The sequence below is a fragment of the Macaca thibetana genome, chromosome 1, assembly GCF_024542745.1.
Source record: "Macaca thibetana thibetana isolate TM-01 chromosome 1, ASM2454274v1, whole genome shotgun sequence".
NCBI lineage: Eukaryota > Metazoa > Chordata > Mammalia > Primates > Cercopithecidae > Macaca > Macaca thibetana.
In genome coordinates, this window is record NC_065578.1 from 211,090,837 (window position 1) to 211,109,874 (window position 19,038).

Genomic DNA, 19,038 nt, shown 5'->3' on the forward strand with positions numbered 1-19,038 from the left:
AGAATTTATGTTAATAGGGGTCAATTATCAGTGTTCTCTAGAAACCTGATCTCTCGATAGCAAGTGCTGAATTAGGTTGCAAATCACTGAGGTCACTTCTGTTCACCCCGTGACTTTTCTTGTGTTCACCCAACCAAATGGGAAATACATTCAGAATTAATACATTTTCGTAAATTGCTCATTTTTGAATGGTTTGTATAGTCCAATTTCTCATTTAAACATCTTATCCAAGTTTCTGCCCATTAGGTTTCTCAGAGACTTTTTGACTTGTGTTTCTGCTTCTTTGTCTTGGTTTCAGATAATACTTCAGTTTAATCTTCTATTTGTTGCATCCTACCCAAGGACAACAAGCTTAATTCTTGTGATAGCAAATGTAGTTTGTCAAGAAGTGCAAGACAAGATCATTGTCAGAAGTTACATCTCAGAATGGTACTGCCGTTTGGATCTTGTCTGTCTCATACCCAGTGTCTATTTTCTAGGCATTATTACTCATTGTTGTCTGGAAATTGGTTTTTATCTTGAGGGAATTTGTAGTAGAAACTGCCTTTTAAAGCAATCACTCTTCTTTAAAGTCAAAAGTAATTTCTAATACGTTATAAGGTGTCAGAAAGGCTGTACCAAGCATACAGTTTTTCAATTGGAAATGCATTAAAAACATCAAATTCTGTCCTCTTTCATGAGGGTGAGGCAATTTGGGGACTGCCAAAAGATTTTCTAGTCTCTTACCTTCATGATAAGATATTGAGCTGTGTAGGAAATATTCTAAGCAGTTCCACTTTAGGAGTTTAAAAGAAAAAATGGGAGGGAGGGAAGAGGAAGGGGAAAAATTCCTCTGCAATCTTCCCAGCTTCAGCAACTGTATTTCACAACTCTGGAGAATCCCAGAGGCTCCTTTAGATATTATTTCATATGAGCCTTCTCTCATTAAGTGTCATAGAGAAGATTTCTTCATTTTTGCATTATTAAGCCTGCTTTCCCCTCATATCGATGCCCACTATCCCTGTTTTCGCCTATTACAAATGAGTGCTAGCCTCTTTTTCTACCTAAATAAACAAGGCAGCTCTAACTTCTCATTGGCATCAAAGACCCTTGCCCCAGAAGCTACACCAGCAAAGTTACTAAAGTACGAAGGATCTCAGAGGCGGAAATCACAAGGTTTGAGAGAAGCTCATATATAACAAGTATGCAGTGGAAATTTGAGGATCATACCCAGCTGGATTCAGACAGAATGACCAGGTTTTCTGTAGTTACTGGACAGTACAAAGTAGCCTGACATGTCTGCCATGTGTATTACAGAGAAGTCTATTATTGAAACTCACAAGGTGAAAAATGTGGACCTGATCACAGTTGAGTGTGTCTGCCCCATGCTTGCATTTATGGCATTGGAAACAGGAAGGGTGAGATTGGAAACAGTCCAGTTCTGCCCAGAGCCCACTCTGCAGCATGTAACAGCAAAGCACTCACTGTCAAGAAATCGTGTCTATCGTGGTCATACCACATTCATCATTGTGCCACACTTAACTTCTTCAAGAACGCTGGCATCATAGCTCTCCTTGTGTTGTAAGGGGGACTGGCCCCCAGTTTTAGCCTCTACTCCAAGTCTGCACAAATCACCCTGTGGTATTGGGCAAGCTCCTTAACCTCAGTTTCCCCTAGCACATGGTAGAGGCGAACTTACATTGCCCAACCTGCAGAGAGATTGTGAAACCAGAATGAGATAATGTGTGCAAAGGATTTTGGAATGAGTTTCAAATTCTGAAACTTCTTGGGGTGTATGCTTTCATTTGTGCCATTAGTCTGATTTGCAATCATTTCCATCTATAAAAGGATGTTCTGCCACATCATGAGTGTAAGTTTGATTTTCCTCATCTCGTTATGAGCCCCCATTGGGGCAGCTTTCAGAACATGCCATTCCCCCTCACAGCCTCCTGCAGGGGAGCATGACAGCTAGATCTGTTTCTCCTCCCTCCCCATCCCATTTCCCTTTGTCTGTCCATCACTCTCCTACACTGCATGTAAGACTCAGGTTAAAGACCCTCTGCTCTGTGACATCGCCTTCTTATCTCTCTGCACCTTGGACTGGCAGTGATTTAGCTTTCCACATCCTAGATGGGAGTGATCTACATCTAACTTGGCCTCTTTCCCTCATTAGACTTGGCTTTTCGAGAAGAAGACCAAGCCTCTACTTAGTATTTTAACCCAATACCTGCTTTATATTATTTGCTTTGTAAATATTGATCGAAATGATGAGTGAATGTCAAATACTTGTTGCTATGAAATAAGTTGAATCGGTAAAGTGAGTGATTCTTAAATTACTTGCTATAAAACATTAGGGGGAACTCATACTATTTGTGTCTCTTTTTGTGCTGCTCTAACAAAATACCACAGACTGGGTAATTCACAATCAACAGACATGTATTGCCTTGTAATTCTAGGGGCTGGGAGGTCTAAGATCAAGGCACCCGTATCTGGCCTTCTTGCTGAGTCACCACAAAGCAGAAAAATGCGTGTCTTCACACGGCAGAAGGCAGAAAAGCAAAAGAGGAAAAGAGGGAGAAGGGAGATACTCAATGTTTTGTAACAGCATTCTCCCACCCATGAGGTCACAGCCCTCATAGCTTAATCACCGCTTAACGGTCCCACCTCTTACTACTGTGACACTGGCAATTACATTTCAGTATGAGTTTTGAAAAGGACAGTCGTTCTATACAAAACCATAGCAGCTTTGTATGAACCTAATAATATAAATGTATGTATGTTATGTGTACATATTTGTGGGGGAAGCTTATAAAATACTGCCAATTATTGGAAGTTTCAAACTGAGGGCAGGTGACCATATGGCAGAAACCATAAGCTGAGGCATCTGTGTTGAAAAGGAGGTTACAGTGTCTCATTGCCTCCCCAGTAACTGCTGTGGATCACTCCCTCAGTGGGACACCAACAGGTGTCATAGAATAAAAGAATTCCTTGATGAAGTATATTAGGAAATGCTGGGATAAATCTCCATTTTTGAAATCCATCATGTAATTAATATTCCATCTCACAATTCAGTGATCTGAGTGTACTACTTGTTCTTTTATCTTATTTTAAACTTGTCCCTTCCCTGTTTCATTTTTAGCTTTTGCTGTGGCGTGGCACCTGGTCTCTTTCTAGAAGGAAAGTTCAACAAACAGCACAGTTCTGGACACATTGTATTGGTTTGATGATCCTACCTGGAACAGGTATGTAAAACCTCCAATACATGGTTACTGACACTTTTGAATCATAACTACGGATGTATATTCATTCCAGTGGATTACTGAGAATGGAATATCGTCTGAACAATTAAATTCGTGTGTCAGAGATGACTTTTGTCTTTTCTACTTAGAAGCATATGTTTATATTTTGGCATCTACAACTCCTGAAGACTACTTCATTTTCTTGGTTATATGATATGGTTATATGATAAGCTCAAATTAAGATTATAGTCATTCAAAGAGAGAGGGGAAAGTCTACAGTTATATGGTTCTGAAAATAAGATTTATCTAAAAATCTATGGAAATCAAATGAATGAAATATGACTGGTACTCTGGTATAAGTATAGTATTTGTAGTCCAAAATTATTACAGAAAAATATCAACTTCTTTCCCCTCCCCAAATTAGTCCAGGCTTAGAGAAAATTGTGTAATAACTCACAGGATAAAAATGACTACATATGTGAATTAATTAACAGAATTAAATCAATTAATTGACTGCTCGAACACTAAGATTTTGTGACAGTTACTCCCTTGGTGTATGCCAACATAAATATTACATAAAAACAAAACAGTATGGTGTTTGATAATATTAATGTTTAATGAATTCTCTTGAAGGGGATATTCTGAAAGTAGATTCTCACTATATATAAATATGTCAGCCTGTAGCTTCTGTCTAATTCAGACTTACTTGGATGAGCACTGTTTGTGAGTATGTAACGTAGATAGGTAGATGGATAGATAGATGAATAGAGACATAGGTATCTCACGACACCTATTACATAATATATGTATGTGTGTGTGTTTGTATATATAGTATGCAATGACTCAGGGATACTTTATTACAAGATTGCTTGCTTGTATGCAACTTTTAAAAATACTATTAGAAATATAGCAGGCTTGTTGAAATACTTGTACATATTTGGAAAAGTTTCCCATAAGTTATATTTTCAACAGGAAAACTATATAACAACTCACCTGCCTCTGCCTCCTCCCTCACCTCCATAAAAAGCATGTTGAAAATGAAGTTTGGGAAATTGGGAAGTAGCACAGAGGAGAATTAATCAGGTGTGAGCTCAAGACCTAGCTCTACTGCTTAACCATGGCCTTGGGAAGGTTTCTGTACTTCCTTGGGAAGCCTGTTGTTATTTAAATCTGAACAGGAGGGAGGGAGAGTGAGAGAGAGTAGAAAAATTCACCTCAAATTGCAATGTCCCAAATGTACCAGGTCACGTTTATTCTTAGAGATGTATGAAGTAATTAACGGATGTGTTTCTAAGGTTTTCCAAAAAGGTTTACTTTTACATCTGTGAGAGTCTGAAATCCGTGATTAGAGATCAATGGCCCTGATTTTAAGGCAGAAATTGCAACTGGTCATCTACTTGTCAGATCCACCTTAGTTCATTTATTTTATTATTTGTTTTGGGCCTACACAAATTTGTATGCATGATAACTAAGAAATTGCCAAACCAAAAAATCAGGACAGTTCACATAAAAATCTGGATTCCCAGTCTTCTCTTTCTCTGTAAATGATCAGAAATTCTTCATTTTAATTTCTACGTCTAACCCATCCAGTCCTTCACAGTTCACTCTGAGCCCGTAGGTCTCAACCCTCACTGTGAAGAGATACTGGTGCTCAGGCTTCACTGCAGAAAATTAAATCAACGCCTTTCAGGGTGGACCGCGGGCTTCAGAATTTTTAAAAGTTCCTCAAATTATTCCATGGTGCAGCCACTGCCCTAATACCTTCCCTTCTCTTCGTGTAAAAATATCCCCCAAGTCCAAGTCACATTCCTCACTTCCTCATCTCACCACTCTTCTCTGATAGTCCCTGAATTATCTTATTTCTGTTCTTGTCCTGTTCAATCCATGCTTCATCCAATAGCCAGAGTAATTGTCTTTATAGAAAATACCTGGTTGACTGCTGCTTCACCATCTTCAATAATAATAATAATAATTTAGGGTGATCATTTATACTTAGGTTGAATGAAGAATCTGACTTCAGTCTTTGTTGAAGGATTGAGTCATTGAAACATTAAATTTTGGAAGCAGATGGAAGAAGACTACAAAAGCTGTAGCAGTACCTTTTGCTTGGTCTTCTCCTCCCAGAAGTGACCCATAGTGATCCTTAGGCCAAAAGTCATTCACAAGTATAGAAATGGCATACATTGCTTACCTGTCCCAGTTTGCCAACCAATCAGGGTCCTGATTGCACCTTACAGAGGATCAAAGGGATGTTGTAATTTGGTAGTGACACTACGATAAGATTAACTTGATGTCACAGCTACCAAAGTGTATTAAATGTCTCTCCTTCCTAAGTTGCATGATTCACCCAACAAAATTTGATATGGGTGAATTCTTAGGCAGAATAACAGAATTTGTTGTGCGTGTGTGTGGTTGGAGTGCTTATAGCTGAGGTCTTTTCTCCTGCTGCTCAGACATGTAGATGACCTTCTTTCCCACTAATAAATAACATTTTATTTGAACTGTGGAGAAGACCTTTTTTTTCTCCTAAGTGACCTTATAAACCATTTGTATTTGTTTGTTTTCATGCTGCTGATTAAGACATACCCAAGAGTGGGAAGAAAAAGGGGTTTAATTGGACTTACAGTTCCACATGGCTGGGGAGGCCTCAAATCATGGCGGGAGGTGAAAGGCACTTCTTACATGGCAGCAGCCAGAGAAAAATGAGGAAGAAGCAATAGCAGAAACGCTTGATAAACACATCAGATCTTCTGAGACTTATTCACTGTCACAAGAATAGCACGGGAATGACCGGCCCCCATGATTCCATTCCCTCCCCCTGGGTCCCTCCCACAACACGTGGGAATTCTGGGAGATATGATTCAAATTGAGATTTGAGTGGGGACACAGCCAAACCACATCACTATTGTTTTAGCCACTGAAATCTTTCCTGTAGACCCTTATGCGCGTGGTTACATTTCCCATCGGAAGGGAAGAAGATGGGGTGTCATAAGAAAGTTTTCTTCAGAAAAGATACCTTTGGAGGTATTTTAATTAGGACTTATAAAGCAATTGATAAATTCAAACCACATTGAAGCTAAGTGGAAATTTGGTTCTGTGCCAACATTCCTGGTGCATGGCCCAATCAATTACTATTTTATCCTGGTGACAACTTTTGTCTTTAATATGAAACCATCAGTGTTTCACGATTTACACTATAAAAAAGATCAAGCCCCTGTGTTTAAAAATGTAACTAAAAACATGTATATGACATTCAAATAACTGAGACCAATAAAGATGTTATAAATTAGGCTGGGTGCAGTGCTCATGCCTGTAATCCCAGCACTTTGGGAGGCCACGGTGAAAGATTCAGTTGAGATCAGAAATCAAAACCAGCCTGAGCTGAACATAGTGACATCCTGTGTCTACACAAAAGAAATTTAAAAATTGGCCTGGTGTGGTGGCGCACACCTGTAGGTGGGAGGATGGCTGGAGCCCAGGAGTTTAAGATTACAGTGAGCTATGATCATGCCACTGCACTCCAGCCTGTGAGCAAGAACTGGTCTCAAACAAACAAACAAAAAAAGATGTTATAAGGTGTTGAATCAACATGTGAGGCATGGTTACCTTCTTTATTTAAATTATTTTCATCAGCAAAGCTAAAGTGTGTTTGCGGATCTAATTTACTCAAACGATATGCCTGTGCAGAGCTATTCTGAAATCAAAAAAACAGTCGATCTTTTAAGCTTCCATATTTATTTTGGGATAAAAATGGGGACCAAAATACAGAGACACACAAACACATACACACTGAGCATCTTTAGAGGCACATTATGGAACAGTGCTTATTAACGAGATGTCTTTGTGTGTCCTTCTGGGATCAAGATGGACTGGCCTTGTGTACAATTCTTCTCCTTCGTGAATAGAGCTGTAATGAGGTCACAGATTCCTTTCATGTCATTTTAGGAATTTCTTTGAAAGGATTCAGCAGCAATGTCCCTTATATGTTAGAGTTGTACATTAGTACAGGCAAAGCTTTTCAACTAATGTAAAGCACCATTTTTTTCTTCTAAATTCCTTCTATTCTCAAATGTCTGGGTTCAGAATAAAGGAAAATTAAAATCTCTGAAAAAGCCATCATTTTGCCACTACATGGAAGAGTTATTGGGAGATAAATTAATAGTATCTGAAATTAACCTTGGATTAAGCTTACTTCCTCTTGAATGCTCTACTGCTTGTTTTATTTGCTATTAACTCCCTTTAATCAGAGAGTTTCTCTAAAACTGACATGCTATTGGTTAGGAATCATTAAAAAAACTAATGTAAAATATAAATATGCCCTCTGTTTATTATATGGCAGATACAACATGGACACTTGGTAATTTTGAGTTGATTAAGATTTGTATTATTTTATGTTAATACAACAAATGCTTCAAAAATATGTTTGTTAATGTCTACTTACTGTTACAGCAAAATTTTTTTAATCTGTTATTTCTCTGGCACCTTTTATTGACTTTTTGATTTTCATTGACACATAATAATTGCACATATTGATGTTTGGATACATGTGTACATTGTACAAAAATGTAATTAGGCTAGTTAACATATCGCGTCACCTCATTTATTTGTTGTAAGAACATCCAACATCCTGTCTTCTAGCTACTTTGAAATAGACAATACAGTATTGTTAACCACAGTCACCCTACTGCGTTATAGAACATCAAGACTTATTCCCCCTTTTTAAGTGTTACTTTGTACCCATTGACCAATGTATTGACTTTTGGGTGTGATTATTTTGGAACAAAAGATGTATTCTCCCAACATCCTCAATGCTTAAGCCATATTAGACTTTAGTAAATATTTGTGGAATGAGTAAATGAATAATTCACATCCAATGCATTTTTATTTTAAACACAAGCAGATGAAATTATACCAAAGCTAGGAAGTGACTTAACCAATGAACTAGATGTATGAAGTAATGAGCAATAGAAATGGTAATTCATCAGATTAGAAGACTCTCTCTGGTGCGCTCTGCTGAAGCAGAGAGAGAGACATCGTGTATAAAGGATTTGGACAAAGTCAAAGGGCCAAAAAAGCTAATACTTTTATTAGCAGCTCATCTAGATTTTATTTGGGCATAGCTGCCCACACTTTCTTTTCACCATTATTTTCATCTTTAAAGTCTTTTTTACTTTTTTCTGCCGTATTAAGGAGATGTGCTAGGTCTAAGGATTCCTAATTGAAGCCTCTTATCTTTAACAACTTTGCTAGAGTCATGTGGACAAACATTAAGAGATAAAATTCGACAGTATCTCTGCAAACTCTAGTCTGGTATAGAAACAGCTCTACTTGTGAACAACTGAAAAGCTTCTAAGTTATCCAGTCAGGTAATATATTACCTCAGTAAAGTTTCTAAGAAGCATTTGGATTATTCTTTTGCCTCTGTCTATTTTTCTATGAAATTTCTGACTTTCTTGGCAAAGCTTAAACCCAGTTAAAGATGATATGCTACATATTGCCTCACGTTTGCATTTTAGAAAAAAAAAAAAAAAAAGATGGTCCAAAGCAATAGGATGATCTTAGCAAAAATATAAGCTTTTCACATGTCAAATTATTTTTCTCAGCAATTGTGAAATTTCACTTTGATGTTGAATTACATTCTCCATTGTAACAACATACTGTGCCTCAGGGAATAAGTAACTCATGTATTTAGGATTCCTAAACCATATTCCCATATGGGGGAAGGTTTTTTAAACAAACCAATTTTTTTAAACTACTAAAAGATACAAAAAAATTAGCTGGGCATGTTGGCGCTAGAACCTGGGAAGCAGAGGCTGCAGTCAACTGAGATCATGCCACTGCACTACAGCCTGGGCAACAGAGGGATATTCCATCTCAAAAAAAAAAAAAAGAAATGAAGGAAAGCAGGAAGGAAGGAAGGAAGGAAGGAAGGAAGGAAGGAAGGAAGGAAGGAAGGAAGGAAGGAAGGAAGGGGAGAGAGGAAGGGAGGAAGGAAAGAAGGAAGGAAGGAAGGAAAGAAAGAAAGAAAGAAAGAAGAAGGGAGGAAGGGAAAAGAAAGAGAACAAGAAAAGAAAGAAAGGAAGGAAGGAAGGAAAAAGAGAGAAAAGAAAGAAAAGAAAGAAAGAGAGAGGAAGGAAGGAAGGAAGGAGGGAAAAAAGAGAGAGAGAGAAAGAAAGAAAGAAAAAGGAAGGAAGGAAGGAAGGAAGGAAGGAAGGAAGGAAGGAAGGAAGGAAGGAAGGGGGGAGAGAGGAAGGGAGGAAGGAAAGAAGGAAGGAAGGAAGGAAAGAAAGAAAGAAAGAAGAAGGGAGGAAGGGAAAAGAAAGAGAACAAGAAAAGAAAGAAAGGAAGGAAGGAAGGAAGGAAAAAGAGAGAAAAGAAAGAAAAGAAAGAAAGAGGAAGGAAGGAAGGAAGGAGGGAAAAAAGAGAGAGAGAGAGAAAGAAAGAAAAAGGAAGGAAAAGGAAGGAAGGAAGGAAGGAAGGAAGGAAGGAAGGAAGGAAGGAAGGAAGGAAGGAAGGAAGGAAGGAAGGAAGGAAGGAAGGAAGGAAGGAAGGAAGGAAGGAAGGAAGGAAGGAAGGAAGGAAGGAAGGAAGGAAGGAAGGAAGGAAGGAAGGAAGGAAGGAAGGAAGGAAGGAAGGAAGGAAGGAAGGAAGGAAGGAAGGAAGGAAGGAAGGAAGGAAGGAAGGAAGGAAGGAAGGAAGGAAGGAAGGAAGGAAGGAAGGAAGGAAGGAAGGAAGGAAGGAAGGAAGGAAGGAAGGAAGGAAGGAAGGAAGGAAGGAAGGAAGGAAGGAAGGAAGGAAGGAAGGAAAGGCATATGGAGAGAGGATGATAATTTTTTTCTGGGACAGTGGAGAGATCAAGATTGGAGACCAGAGGGGAAAAGATAAGAAAAGGGGATGTTTGCAGGTGAACCAAAAGGACCTGTGTGAGGACATGTATTTAAAAGTAAACAAAACAGAAACAAAACTAAAATCAGCAGAAAAACCCCTCCCTTACATTTTCTTCTGTATCCTCTCTTGCTCTAGCCCCACTCACCATGTCACTGGAATTCCCTGTTCTTTAACCTCTGCCTACCTTCTCTGATTTCACAGGGCATTTTGGCTCTAATGAATATTACTATTCATGACACATGTAATGGCTTTGTCTTACTCTGCAACCACGTTTCTGTTCTCCCAGCCACAGAACTCCAGCTGGGACCTGGATGGCTCTATAATTTGAGGAAAGGTATTTAAATTCTCTGAGCTTCAGTTTCTTCATCTGTGAAAGTAAAAATAGTCATATTTTCTTCCTGGGAGTTTTGTGAGGAATAAAGGAGTATCTAACAAAAAGCAAGTACTTCTTAAATATCGTATTATCTCCCCAATTCACTATTAGTGGCAATTCATTGGTTTTCTTATAAGAAGGCATTGTAACCCATAGTCCTTTGTATTCTGCCATGCACTTCTCCAAATATTATATTATAGTACAAAAAAAAGCAATAATGAAAAGTTCCTTCTCCTCTCATGCACTGGGTTGTGGTACCTCTCAAAACTGTGTTCTGGACTGGGCTCAGTGGCTCATATCTGTAATCCCAGCAATTTGAGAGGCCGAGGTGAGCAAATCACCTGAGGTCAGGAATTCGAGACCAGCCTGGCCAACATACTGAAACCCTGTCTGTACTAAAAATACAAAATTAGCTGGGCATGGTGGTGTGCGCCCATAGTCCCAGCTACATGGGAGGCCGAGGCAGGAGAATTGCTTAAACCCAGGAGGCAGAGGTTGCAGTGAGCTGAGATCGTGCCATTGCACTCCAACCTGGGCAACAGAGCAAGACTCCATCTCAAAACAAACAAACAAACAAAAACCAAAAAACCGTGTCTGTCGTTGACTCCCGTCACTGCCTTCCTGCCACTGTTGCCTTCTAATCTCAACTGAATGACTCTAATATGCTCTTTAAGAGTCTCCTTCATGATCTTTCTACCATCAGTTTTGTCTCACTTGAATTTATCCTCTGCACTGATTCCGAAGTAATATATAATTTTAAAAACTGGACTTCCTGTTACTCACTTCCTGTTACTCTTGATTCCGTGGTGCCTATAGGTGCTTTGTTCTATAAACTTATCATAAAACAGCAGAGTTTCTATGGGAGCTCATCTGAAGCTGTTCCCTTCTGTGAATCCTATGTTCCACTGCTCCAGTATTTTATGATTTCCTGGGACTTATCCAAAGAGTATGCTTGCACATGCTGCTCATCCTGCCTGGACTACACGGAACCCTCTTTCCTGGGAAATTGGTGTTCACCTTCAAGGCTCAGATCCAGTGTCACCTGTTCAGTGATGCCTATCCCTCCTCTGCTCACCCTTGGGCAGAGTTAAAAGTTCTCCATGTTTTTCCCCAGAGCCCTTCCTTCATATTTATGCAGAATTCACTACTTTTATCAATTTCATTTATTTCTACTCCTCGGATTGCGAGTTCCTTGAGGACTGGAATCCCCACTATATTCATCATAGTACTGTGTCCCTAATGACAGTGCAAAGTGGTCACTGAATAAATGCTTTCTTGTTGAATTTTAACTGATCCATAAATTTCTTGATGTATCATCATTTTGCAGCTTGGGAAATTATACAATCAACTAATTTGCTCCACATGCTGGAGCATTCGGAAAGACCTGCAGAGAGTTTCATTCACTTGAACTGCTACTGCCCCATTCACCTGTTAGAAGAAAGTTCAAATAGAGAAAAATGTAATATACCTGCTTCCTAAAATGTTAGTAGCTTTAATAGCAGGGAATGGCATTCAATTTATTTCATATTATTAACACAAGTGCTTAGAAATGTATGATGCTCTCTTAAGAAAAATAGCTACTACTTAATGTCAAATGTTATCCATTCATTCAATATGTATTGATTATCTTAATATATGCAAGATTATCTATTACATTATTATTTTACAGATACTATATTTTAACAATAATAAAATAATAATATGCTTGGAAAAATAATAAAATGGTAGATATGTCCTTTGATATCCAAGAATAATTAATTGATCCATTTTTACTAAGAATATTTGTACAAGTTTTATATTTGATTTATCACTTTAGTTTATTTGTTAATAACTCATTTTAATGGCAGCCCATGCCACTTTTGTAACTCTGGTGCTGGTTCAGAAATTATTCATTAGTATGATTTATAAGTGATGGTATTCCAGGACAATAACATGTAGTATTCCTAATCCATCGTTATTTATCAGAGCATCATGATCTTTCTGAGTAAATTAGATCATGTTGATAGTACTTAGAAATACTAAAATTAATCAATAACTTACTACATAGTTAATTCCGTTCTTTGTAAGTTTCAAGCTCTTTAACATTGAACAAATTTAGCAAATTTGCCATCTCTACATTATGAGATCATAAAAACGTGCCTTTATTAATATAAATGTGACATATTTTAACTAGGGACAGTTAAGAAAATATTCATTAGAGTTTACAAACATAGCCACATGCTGCACAATGATACTTCAGTCAAAGGCAGACCACAGTACAACAGTGCTCCCATAACGTAATAACTCCATATATTTACCCTACTGTTTCTATGTTCAGATATGTTTAGATAGCACAAATACCATTGTGTTACAATTGCCTACAATACTCAGTAGAGTAATATATTGTATACGTTTGTAGCCTAGGAACGATGGACTATACCATATAACCTAGGTATGTAGTAAACTATGCCACCTAGGTTTGTGTGAGTACCCTCTATGATGTACACACAATAATGAAATACCTAATGACACACTTCTTAGAACATGTTAGTGTCGCTAAGTGATGCATGGATGTATGTTCCTACCACCATCAAATACGACTGCTGTTAATGTGTCATGAATACTGATGTTTCACATTAATACACAAAACTGCTCTTAAGGTAGTTACCAGGCTGAAAAAAATAGGGAGTTTTGATACTTTCTGTTACTTTTTCTTTTAATATATTGCAAGGTTTTTCATTGATCTATTTGCAGAAGGAAAAAAATACATGTATAAATACACACATATACATACACATGTATTATATATAACATACATGCACATATATGTATTATATACTCTATTATTATATATTATACATATATATGTATATGTGGGTATTTTATACATGTGTATGTATAGAAATTTGTGTGTGTTCATGTGTGTGTGTGTGTATATATATTCCCATTAATTTATAAGCATTGTTTTGGGTTCTATGTATATAAATATATATGTATATAAATATGTTATAGAAATGTATTTATATATCATATTCATAAATATATGATTCAATATAATATAACATATATTATATGTTTAATACAATATATATTTGCATGTATTTCCATTTATTTATATAATAAATATAATATATAATATATTACTCAATATAATATATAATTATATATAATACATAATACAATATATAATATAAAATAATATATACTATATAATTATATATAGTATATAATATATTATATAACATATAATTATATATAATACATGATATATAATTATATAATTTATAATATATATTATAATTTATAATATATTATGTATTTTATATTATGTTTTTTATATGTATTTCATACATATATAAAATATAATATATTTTATATTATCTATGTATATTATGTATTATATGAATTATATATTATTTAATATTCTATATTACATATCATATATTTATACATAGTATTTATATATTTTATTTTTGTACATTATATATAATATATATTTATGTATATATATAATATACATTTCTAAATTATTTTAAATCATTTTGTGTTCCTAGGATAGTAAACTTGCCCTGCAATCTTATTTATTTCCTTGCTTTTCATATACAATGAAAGTGTATATGACTTTGGCTGCAGTATTATGATAAATTCACCATTGATTAAGTCATAATTAAAGATTGCTATTCAAAGATTCAAAAATTAAAGATAATAATTAAAATATACTACCTTCTTTCTAATATAATACTACTACATTTATTTTAAAATCCTCTAACCCTTTCTATGGGAGTTTTAAATAACAGAGTAAAAATGTGATTTGCTTTCATGTTCATAATCACTAATTTTTTTGTTGAAAAATATAGAATGAGATTTTTCTCAGTTTACTTTTTTTTCACAGAAGGATTCTATATTGAAATGTCAAAAATGTAAGATGCAGGAGGATATGACACCAATTGTTTCCTTAGCTTTGAGTACTCCCCTTGTGCACACAGAAAGACTTACATTCGAATTTAGGCTATCTAAATGTTGGTTGCATAAAAGAATGAAAAAAATGAATAAAAATGTAAATTTCTCTAAAGTATTTTTAAATAAGACTTAAAATGATTACAAAATAACAGGGTTTATGAAATAGATTTTTTTTTTTTTTTTTTTTTTTTTGAGACGGAGTCTGGCTCTGTCACGCCTCCCGGGTTCACGCCATTCTCCTGCCTCAGCCTCCCGAGTAGCTGGGACTACAGGCGCCCGCCACTTCGCCCGGCTAGTTTTTTGTATTTTTTAGTAGAGACGGGGTTTCACCGTGTTAGCCAGGATGGTCTCGATCTCCTGACCTAGTGATCTGCCCGTCTCGGCCTCCCAAAGTGCTGGGATTACAGGCTTGAGCCACCGCGCCTGGCCATGAAATAGATTTTTAATATTGCTGCACATTAGAAGACATACAGTTATGCCTCAAATGTATTCAACTTATGTTGGAGGAGGGATTTCCTTTACTTCCACAACTTTGCACTATGTCTTCAAAGAGTTTGCTTTCTCTTTCTCAGAGATCCTAACAGTGGGATATCTATTGACTGCATATTCTGTGCCAAACATTCTTTTAGGCATTGAGGCTAACACAGCAAATAAAATGGAAGAGTCCGTGCCTTTGTGGAGGTTATATTCTGGTAGAGGAAGGTGGAAAGTACTAGGATGCACACGTAGATATTCAGTGTCCAGGGTAGGGATTTCGGTCAGGAGCTGTCCAATTAGGGGAGATTCGGGAATAATCCACATTATTTTAGGCCAATTCAAAGCTTGGGAAGAGCTAAGATTGCCCAGGGAGAGCACATGGAGTGAGGAGGCGAGAAGAGACAAGAGCCCTAGGACTGCCCGTGCTTCCGAGCCCATAGCATCCCAGAACACGCTTAAAGGGTCACTTGACACTAAGAGAGAGAGAGAGAGAGAGAGAGAGAGAGAGAGAGAGAGAGAGAGAGAGAGAGAGAGAGAGAGATGTTGGGTGGAGTTCTCCTTTTCTTCAAAAGTTCTCCTTTTCTTCAAAGGCAATGCATTCACCTCTGCCATACTATCCAGAATTTCACAGATTCACATTTCAATGTATTTCTCCAAAGTAGTATGAGAGCAAGTTTTTGGAGATATAATACTTGAAACTTGAAATTTCTTTTTTTAAGTCTTGCTCTGTTGCCAGGCTGGAGTGCAGCGAGGTGATCTCAGCTCACTGCAACCTCCACCTCCTGGGTTCAAGCAATTCTCCCAACTCAGTCTCCTGAGTAGCTGGGACTACAGGCGTGCACCACCACGCCCAGCTAATTATTTTATTTTATTTTTTATTTTATGTTATTTTATTTTATTTTTAGTAGAGACGGAGTTTCACCGTGTTGGCCAGGATGGTCTCTATCTCCCGACCTCGTGACCCGCCCGCCTCAGTCTCCCACAGTGCTGGGATTACAGGTGTGAGCCATTGCACCCGGCCCTGAAATTTCTAAAATAATCCCAGCTAGGCAAAATAATCACCAAGAAAAGGGGCTGCATTAACATAAATTGAGCATATTTAACCCAAAGTACTTTCTCAATTTAAGAAAAAAAAAAAAATACTGGCTGGGCGCAGTGGCTCAAGCCTGTAATCCCAGCACTTTGGGAGGCCGAGGCGGGCGGATCACGAGGTCAGGAGATCGAGACCATCCTGGCTAACATGGTGAAACCGCGTCTCTACTAAAAATACAAAAAAATTAGCAGGGCGTGGTGGCGGGCGCCTGTAGCCCCAGCTACTCGGGAGGCTGAGGCAGGAGAATGGTGTGAACCCGGGAGGCGGAGCTTGCAGTGAGCCGAGATCGCGCCACTGCACTCCAGCCTGGGTGACAGAGCAAGACTCCATCTCAAAAGAAAAAAAAAAAATTACTTAAAAACAGGACTATATTTCTCAGAATTTACCCCTTATATGGAAATTCACAATAAATGATTTTCTTCTCTGCTTGGGAAAAGATCATCTTTTAAAAGAGCTGAATATGGTTGTTTTTGTTAGTATTCCAAGAAATTCAGGATGTTTATGTGATATGTAGTGGCTGAAAAATTTTAAATATATATTTATTTCTAATTCATCTGCTTGTAACAAAGTACCTAAATATATATATAGTGATCTGAGGAGACAGGAATCCAGTGGGTTAATGAGAAATGGCAAAGGATTTGAGGTTGATGATGATGTTTGGACCCTAGCTGAGGGTAGCAGAATAGCAGACAGCTTTGGTTAGCTGTGACCATTAGATACTGGTCTATAGGCTGGACCAAGGGAAGCAAAGACCTTATATCACTCAGGAAATTTTGCTGGGCTCTAATTGGAGGTATCATGAGCTGAGCCCTTCCTGCTGCTGGGGGAATCCAGGAGCAGTCCCATTCAGGTCACCAGACCTCCATGGTCACAGGTCACCAGACCTCCATGATCACAGAGTGACAGCTGGGCAGTGATGGGCTTCAAGGGCAAATTTAAGATTTTCAGGAAGCAGTTGGCTTTTATTTGAAAGTTGCAGGATCCCCTCAGACATATAAAAAGAGATATTGGTAAGTGCAATGAAGAACTTGCCATGGTTGGGTTGTGGGAGTAATTTTTAAAAATATTATGGTTCTGCCTTTGTGTTTGCTCAAAGAATTTTACCTCACTCAACATGTTGTTAGAACATTTTCCTGATTCCTACAAAAAAAAAAAAGAAAGAAAGAAAATATTTTCAAGGTCAGAAGCTACAAGCTTTTCATCATTTAGCCAAGACACATCGATAATATAGTCTATGTATTCAGTTTAAACAAAATGTCAACTTGAGAGAGTAACTATCAAGCTGTTACCTGAAGACAGATTAGAATGATATTAAGCTGTGGCCTTCATGCCTATCTGGAGATCTTAGCATATAGTTATTCATCGACTTTTAAATTTTATATATTGTTCCTACAGAGAAAACAGTCACTCATAATTTTAAATGAACTCTAAGTGTTTTATGTGTTATTAACCTTTTTTTCTCAGTCATGCTAATGTCTCCTAATTTAGATATATACATAAATAGTGAATGAAATGTCTCTCTCCATATTTTGATGTGAAATAGGATGTCTGCTTTAGACTCAAGGCTTACAAGCCCCAAAGGACACACCATTTGAGAATCCCCCCTAAAGACTAAGTGTCTAGAAAGATCAGTTGTGAAGTCATGAAATCAAAGAGTACTTATTTTAGTGTTTTGACAAGGATCCTGAGGCAAGAGACCTCAGGGGATGCAATGATCTCAAAAAGAATTAGCGATTTTAAATGTCACCAGTGTCTTACATCAGTTTCCTGGAGACTCCTTTCCAGAAATCTACTCCGGTTTCCTTCTTCCATATCTAAGAAGTGGTCTTGCTCTTGAGCAAAACGGTAATATCTTCCAAATAAATAATAAGAGTCGGATAGCAGTCAGTCTGGGAGATACATTTAGGTATGTGTTTTTTGAAGGACCTGGCCTTGTTCATGATTATATACCTCATCTTCCTGTGAACTTTGTATATGGGTGGACCAAGCTTTTCGATGGGGCAGAGTATCTATGAAGTTTACATGAATTAAGGTCCAAGAATCAAGACATTGGCGTTTAAATCTGCTCAGAGAAGATTTCTGTATCAAAAATAATTTAAAATCTGTAGTTAGTTATTTTTTTAAAATGAACTCTCCTTGAGTAAGAAATAGCAGCTGAGGTTAAAGAAGGAACTGTGTGTCTCACTGTTTTGAAATATTGTCAGCTATTTTCAAAACTAACACGAAAGGACCACAAGGTAATCCTGCTGTTATACTCAAACCTGGTGAGACTCTAATGAGTAAATTGGTTCCATTACTCAAGAGGAACATGGACAATTTGAAGAGGGTTTGCAGGATAATCACAAAAATTAATAACCTAACAAAAGGCAGGAAAAGTTATGAAAACTGAAGTGCTTGCCAATAGGAAATTCAATGATCTTTGAACTCAGGAAGAGCTACTTGAGAGAAGATGCTAGTTCCATTTGCTCTTCCTGTAAGGAACAAAACAGACAGCAAACACCAATGTAAAGGCTTTATACTGGAGGAAGGAAACAGTTTCTCCATGGTGAAACTTGGGAAATTGCAGGAGTGGGACCTAAAGAAGATCGTAGCATTTAATTGTTCAAAGGACCTGGCTACAAAGAGGATAGATTTTTCATCTGTTTGTTTTGGCTTCGGTACATTCTGACCTACATTGATTCTTTAATTTTTCCAACAGTTTCTATGAATTTTGTTCATGCACTTTGTAAATGTACATCTTAAGTGCATTTAGGAGTAAGAAACCGGATCACATGCAGTGTTTGTATCCCTGCTCTGTGTTCATGCACGCCTGTGCTTCCTCCATATTTTCTTCACGCCACTTTGAAGGAAAAGTATGGTGATTGTTACCTTTGGCTCTCTACAAAATCATGGCTACACAGTTCAAAGTAGACTCTCTCCATCCCGTTTTTGTTCATGAGGTTCTAGCAATTCTTAGACTCTTCAGAGTATCATGCTCTGAATTTTGAAACTTCCCAAATTTCTATATTAAAGCCCTAACCCCCAATGCCACTGTATTTGGAGATAATGGA

The 19,038-nt window shown here is 37.3% G+C and overlaps 1 protein-coding gene across 5 annotated transcripts in view; it reads left to right on the plus strand.

Annotated features, from left to right (window-relative positions):
• Positions 1–19,038, plus strand: part of CHRM3 (cholinergic receptor muscarinic 3) — a 515,790-nt gene that overhangs the window by 276,098 nt on the left and 220,654 nt on the right. For 4 of the 5 annotated variants that reach the window (XM_050770803.1, XM_050770814.1, XM_050770792.1 and 1 more), the window contains one exon: positions 3,119–3,221. The gene's annotated coding sequence lies outside the window, so the exon portion shown is untranslated. Of the gene's footprint in view, positions 1–307; positions 430–3,118; positions 3,222–19,038 lie in introns of those variants that run through there. The other variant, XM_050770825.1, reaches the window with a different exon arrangement.